Genomic DNA, 6,475 nt, shown 5'->3' with positions numbered 1-6,475 from the left:
GTCCTTATGTCACCCATCTGTGGAAATCTTTAGTGGGCCGTCTATGGAAAAGGTTTTCACAGGCGGTTCCGTAAGAGGACTGCCTGTGGAAAACCATTTCCACATGCGGTTATATTTCCACAGGTGGTTCCTTAAGATAACCGTATGTGGAAATGGTTTTCCACATACGGTCTGTTTTGCGCCCATTTTCACAAGACTTTGATCCCAAGCGGATTGGCTAAACGCCTGTGAAAATAGGTTACGACCCGCCTCTAAAAATTGCTTTCGTAGTAGTGCTTCCTGTTCACAGTAAATTCTCTGTAGTAGTCAAGGCTCTCTACGTTGCTTGTATTTACTTAAAAAAAGTCATATTTATAAAAAAAGTATTTAATTGATTGTATTTGTCTAGACACGTTAAGCTGAGTTTCTATTTAATTGATCGAATCTAAAGCCGTATGAGGAGATACAAAGTTAATATTGTGATTGGTTGTTTACACGAAAATAATTTTATAACACTGACAAGTAGATATGCCTACATAAGCTAATGCAGAAGTCTGCATCCACCGAGCCAAGCTACGGTTCACTCTTGAATCAGACTGAAAATATATATTTACATCTATTAAACTAAACTAAATCAGTAGATATAGACAACTAAATATATTTATCCCTTATTATACATATCTATCGGCAGGCAAAAAGCACCCTAACACGACGGCTGGGATATAGACCGCATAGAATTTTGGGCGCTGCGGGAAGGTGTGGCCTCTGATTCCGTTTGATCCTATAGCACTACTTTTGGATCACTGGATGTATAGAGAACGTCCTCACCGAGAGCGAAATTTCCTAAACTTTCATTTGGAGTGAATTGACACTTGACAGAGACCAATAAATTTCGTAGCCGAGAATATTGAGAAATGTCGCCACTGTGCTTCTCCTTTTAATTATGTAGACAAGTATTGAGCGTGAAGAGGAGCAAGTCAAAGTGATATTCAACAAAGATTTTTGAACGAACGTATTCAAGAAAGATTCAATGTATTTCATATAGAAGAGCTTGAAGATGGATTTCTCCAAATGGCAACGTGGATGAGGTGGCTTATTTCACCACTCATTTCGCACTAAGATTTATATAGTGCAGATGTTTTTTATCCTATATGCAGTGCACAGATCTCAGTGCAAATTGGATCAAATGGGCAAAGCACCCGCCCCGCAAACCATTGTGACAATACATTTTCGAGAAGAGGTTCCCATGACCATGGCATAGGTGATATCTCTCATGGAAGTTAACTATCTAAGGATACGATTATACGAATCACAATTAAAAAAAGCTGCCTTTTAATATCTCTTAATAGACCATATAGTGATTTAGAGGCGCAAGCACAAACGGGTATAAGCGAGCCAACTGACGTAGTAAGTTAATTGTACTTTTTTTTTTTATTTCCTCCACTGAGACTGAGAGCACTGAGTTGGAATAATCTCCAAATAGCAAGTTGCAAAACAGTAGATTCCATCACCAGAAAGAGGATTTTCGCGTATTAGAATCCATATCTTGCTTTAAATTTTCAAAGAGAATAATATCATACCGAAGGATCCATGCAGGATTCGGACTCCGGTGTTTTAATAAAATTTGATGCCGCTTTTCCAACCTTTCAGCTCGCTATTCTGGATTATATATACTTCTTTGCTTAATCTAATCTGATGTCTATTTCTCCCTTTTAGACTATTCAAAAGTAAATGGAGAAAGACTTACTCGTGGTGCATTGGACATTTTCTGCGTAGATACTCGTAGTAGAGTTTAAGCCCCCGAACAACACACCAGTAGGTGGGCTCAGTGCTAATTTGGTTTTAGGATAGCTACTCAACTAATGGGATCCAAAAAAAGCGAAATGAGAGAAGGGAAGGCTGCAGTTCAAATAATGAAGCCAAATGAGAGAAAGAACAAATTGATCAGAGAAAGAATTGTTATAAATAGCACTTGAGGACTCTAGGTCCCAATATATACATATACATGATGCCAAAAAAACAGATAATAATGAGCTACACAAGGCAACTAAACAGGTGCTATACTAGATAGACTATCAGCACTATATAAGATAGAAAATAATAACCATATTTCTAACACCCCTTCAAACTTATGATGGATCAACATCATTGAGTTTGGAGAGGTAGAAACTATGCTGAGATCTAGTGTGTGCCTTTGTGAAGAAGTTTGCTAACTGAAGCTTTGAACGCACGTACTGAAGAGAAATCATCTAATATTTAACATGTTCATGCGTATAAGAAGCATCAATACCAATGTGCTTAGTAAGCTTATGCTTCACTGGATCAGATGCAATGTTGATGGCCGCACACCAAAATCCTCAAGTAGCCATCATAACTAAGTGACCTCTGCTGTTAATAATGCAATAGTCCGTAACTTAGCCACCGCACTTGAGTGAGAAACTACAGTCTGCTTCTTAGTCTTCAAAGCAATGAGGGATCCACCAAGAATGATGCAGTAGGTAGAAAAGAGACCAGCAATCAGAACAATTACTGACCCAAGTGGCATCATAATAAGTCTGGAGCTGCAAAAAACTGTAGCACAAGAAGAAAAGATGATGAGAAATGGTCCCATGAAGATAACGAGGACACACAAGAGATGACTATAGTGGAGCTGAGTAGGAGCAAAGATGATAATGAATAGTATATAACTACCATATACGGATACCTTAGGGTTTCGCGTTATTCTTGGGGCATATCACTACATAAGAAACCACCATTAGTGATGGCTGACCAGAACACATCATTAATGCACTATTAGTGATGGTTCCAATGACAACACGTCACTAATGTGATATGGCAAGGAAATGGCTCCTCAGAAGGATGAGCGACCCATCGATGAATACTCCGGTTTGCATAATTCATGGCGCCGGATGGAATCACCCACTTCTTCCTGCAAAGAGGCAAGTAGTATCGAGATCGACAGGACGTTGTACCATGACAATTTACTTAATATCGTCACGTAAGCCATCTACAAATCTAGTGGTGTAGTTTAAAGGATCTGGCATAGGTTTATATGCTGCTAATTGGTCCACCAACTCTGCAAACTGATCAATGTACTCCTTGACAGTATTTGTTTGCCGGATGTTAAACAGCTGTGTGATTAGGCTTTCATGCTAATCACACCCAAAGCACGCGTGAATCAAAGCACAGAACTCATGACATGATGCAATGCAAACCCGGTGATCCACTGACTAAAGCTAGTGTGTTGCCACCCCAGTAAGATGCATAGATGCCCCCTTAACCCACATGGATGAATCAATACTAAACATATCAAAGTAGTGTTCACACCGAGTCTACCACAACTTGGGATGTTCAGCATCGAATTCAGGGAAGTTTAACTTGGGCAATTTACTGGTGTTGTGAAACAGTGTGGGTGATTGAGGATTGAATTCAGAATGCTGGATGCCTGAGATGTAGTGAGGGATGGATGGATCGGTGGTACCTTTGACCGGGAGATGTGAGAGAGCAGAAACCGACCCAAACACAGTCTCCTGGTGAGCTTGCTTCTCGCGGTGCCCATGAGGGCCGATGGTTGTATCTCCAGCAGATGAGTGCGCGGCAACCACCTCTGGATGATGGAGAAGTCCTGGCGACGCATACGCCGGATCCAACACCACCCGATCCATATGCTTGTGAAGAACACCAACCTTGAGTTGGAGATTCTCCACCATTGTATCAATCTGGGGTTTCTAGGACTCGATCGTAGCCGAGAGGTTGTCAATCTTCTTCAATTTGTCGCCCATAGCTCCATCCACGCCATCAAATCGATGTTTGATCGCCTTGAGCACTGCATCGACAATGAGCTTCGTTTGGGGATCCATGGCGCCAAGCTTCTTTTGATAGCGAGTGAAGTGGTTGTGGGAGTCCAGCGTGTCCAGGATTGGGGTCTCTGATACTAGATTGTGAGGGCTCTTGCAAGGATTCCAAGAATCCGAAGAATAGTAGGAGAATTGGAGATCACGGTAGGAGTAGAGAGATTTTGGGTTTAGAGATTAAGAGGTACAGGTTCAGATAGCCAAATCGGTCTTGCCGATCTCAGTCCCTCTCCTGACTATTTAACCTCTCCTCTCAGTACATGGGTTGAGCCCGCGCCACGTTTACGGATGGATCCAACTTGGGCCAGCGCGCAGGTTCGGTTTGCGTTGGCGGCTCGATCTCCTAGGCCGGCCTCCTCCTGCGCCTTCTCCACCTTGTTCTGTGTCTCTTGAGTGGCGTTGCTAACAGGCAGTGCTAATCAGCGCTCACACGCGAGTAGGCTTGCTCGCAACGCAAATTGGATAGCAAACGACAAAGGAGCGCCGTCCGCGTGAGCACGCCAGACAGCCCCCACTTTCCTTTTTTGAAAAAAAAAATCCCTCCACATCTTTTCTTTTTTGAAAAAGTTTGCACGAGAAAAGTTTATCCCGAAAAGTTTTAAGAAAAAGTTTGCATAAGAAAAGTTAGTTTTGAAATAAAGTTAACAAGAAAAATTTTGCTCAAGAGTTTTGAGAAAAAATTTGCACGAGAAAAGTTTTGCTAAAAAATTTCGAGAAAAAATTAACGAGAAAAGTTTTATAAAAAAGTTACTAAAAAAATTATCAAGAAAAAATTATCGAAAAAAATTACCGAGAAAAAGTTACCGAAACACCTAGGTTGGCCGGCCGATTGAGATCGAATCGGTTTTGGCCTGAAATCCTGTGGACCAGCTGGCGAGCGTGCAAGCGCGTGCCCGTGAAACAGTTTTTTCGGTTGCTAACAGAACCCTGTAAATAGTTCATCACATAGGCACTTGGTGAGTTGCAAAAACTAAATCATCACACATTGTACAGCATCCTAGAATTTTAATCGTAAATCACGAGACGCGACTGGGTATCTCTACTTTCCAAGTCACGCGCTGGCTTATTTTCACAGCGAGTTGCACGCACAATGCATCTACTGTCCCCAACTTGCACAGCACATTGAACTGGAAGTGTTATGTATCGATCTTTCTGTCATCTGAGGAGAGGGGGAAAGAAAAATGCGATGCGCCTTTCCCCGGTAGATATGGTAAATCGGAATCCCTTCAAAAGGCTTGGACGCTGCTCCGCGGTTGGTAGATGCCCCGGCCAACTTGGTGACCCAAAGGTTCGCGCGGCCCAGCCCCAGCGGCGCGCGCACACGCACCCGGCAACTGGCTCCGCCTGATTCTGTGTCTTCCGGGGACAGGGGAGAAAGGCGCACACGAGAGAGAAGAGAATCTGATCGGCAGGGAATCGTCGCAGAGGAAGAGCAGCTAGGCTTGTGTTGTGTGCGCGAGGGATCGGAATCCCTGGACCTGGAGGTGGCGACTTGAAAGGCACCTGACGTCGGGGCAAGTGGGGTTCCTCCATCGGGTCCAAGCGATCAATATGGTTTGGGATTAGCTCACGGAATTAGGTTGAGTGTGGAGGACACAAGTATACTAGAGAATGTTCAGATATATTTAGAGCAGGCATATTTCCAAGGAACATATATAGCTCAAGTAATATTGTAGGGTAGGAAGTTGAAAAAAAGATACAGGTAGGAATTTCAAGGCAAATGCACAACTTTCACATGAATTTCATAAAAATATTTCACTTCTCACAAGAATCTATAACAATATTTTTGCTCTCCAAACTGGTCCTAGCTAGTTGATTTTTACAAGGATTTAAAAGAAAACAAATTAATTCCTGCGTTACAAATATGACTTTTGTCTGCATCCGCTGTCGAGTCTGACGACTTGTCAAACCCCGCTCGTAAATTCAGAAAAACCATGCATGCAAGCCGACAAAGGCTACCGTCACTGATCCTCTTGCCTCTAAACGGAATCGCCATATTTTTCTATAAGAGAACACACGGCGCAAATTGGCCTTCTCAGGTTATCAAGTTGCATGTGTCGGCCATGAGCCCATGACCTAACTTTGCACGAATATCCCTGCGAGAGCGGGAGGACCGGAGGACACTCTGGCTGTGGCAGCAGCTGAAAACACTGCATGCTGTGATGCACACATGATTCTTGATGAGGACGTACGCTGCGCCGCTGTGGTGCAATAGCCAGCTCCACGAGGAGTCAGGAAAGGCAGCACAGGTTTTGCATCATCCAGCAGAGAAATCGACGGCCTAAATTGACCTTGGAAGGATCGGCTCCGGAAGGCCATGCCTTTTGTGTTCTTCGATTCTTCAGAAAGCATATCCCAAATAATAGCTTTATATATTACTAAATCAAGCTAGATTAGATCGCTGGAGCCCCAACTTGAAAATAATGCAAGAATCTGCAGCAAATTAAAGCTGGTGGAAGTTTTCCTAGAGCTGCAATAATAGGATTCCTGCTCCTGCTAAATGGCATTACTTGGAAGAGTCCGTGAAAGGAAAAGTAATACTACTTGCCGGGGCAGCAAAACTGCTAATCTATAGTACTGCTGAACTATTGGTAAAGAACCAATTCTCCGCGACCAAGCTACACATTGCAAAAGCAACTAGC

Source organism: Phragmites australis, chromosome 1, assembly GCF_958298935.1.
Source record: "Phragmites australis chromosome 1, lpPhrAust1.1, whole genome shotgun sequence".
NCBI lineage: Eukaryota > Viridiplantae > Streptophyta > Magnoliopsida > Poales > Poaceae > Phragmites > Phragmites australis.
Note: the sequence above shows the minus strand (reverse complement) of the source record.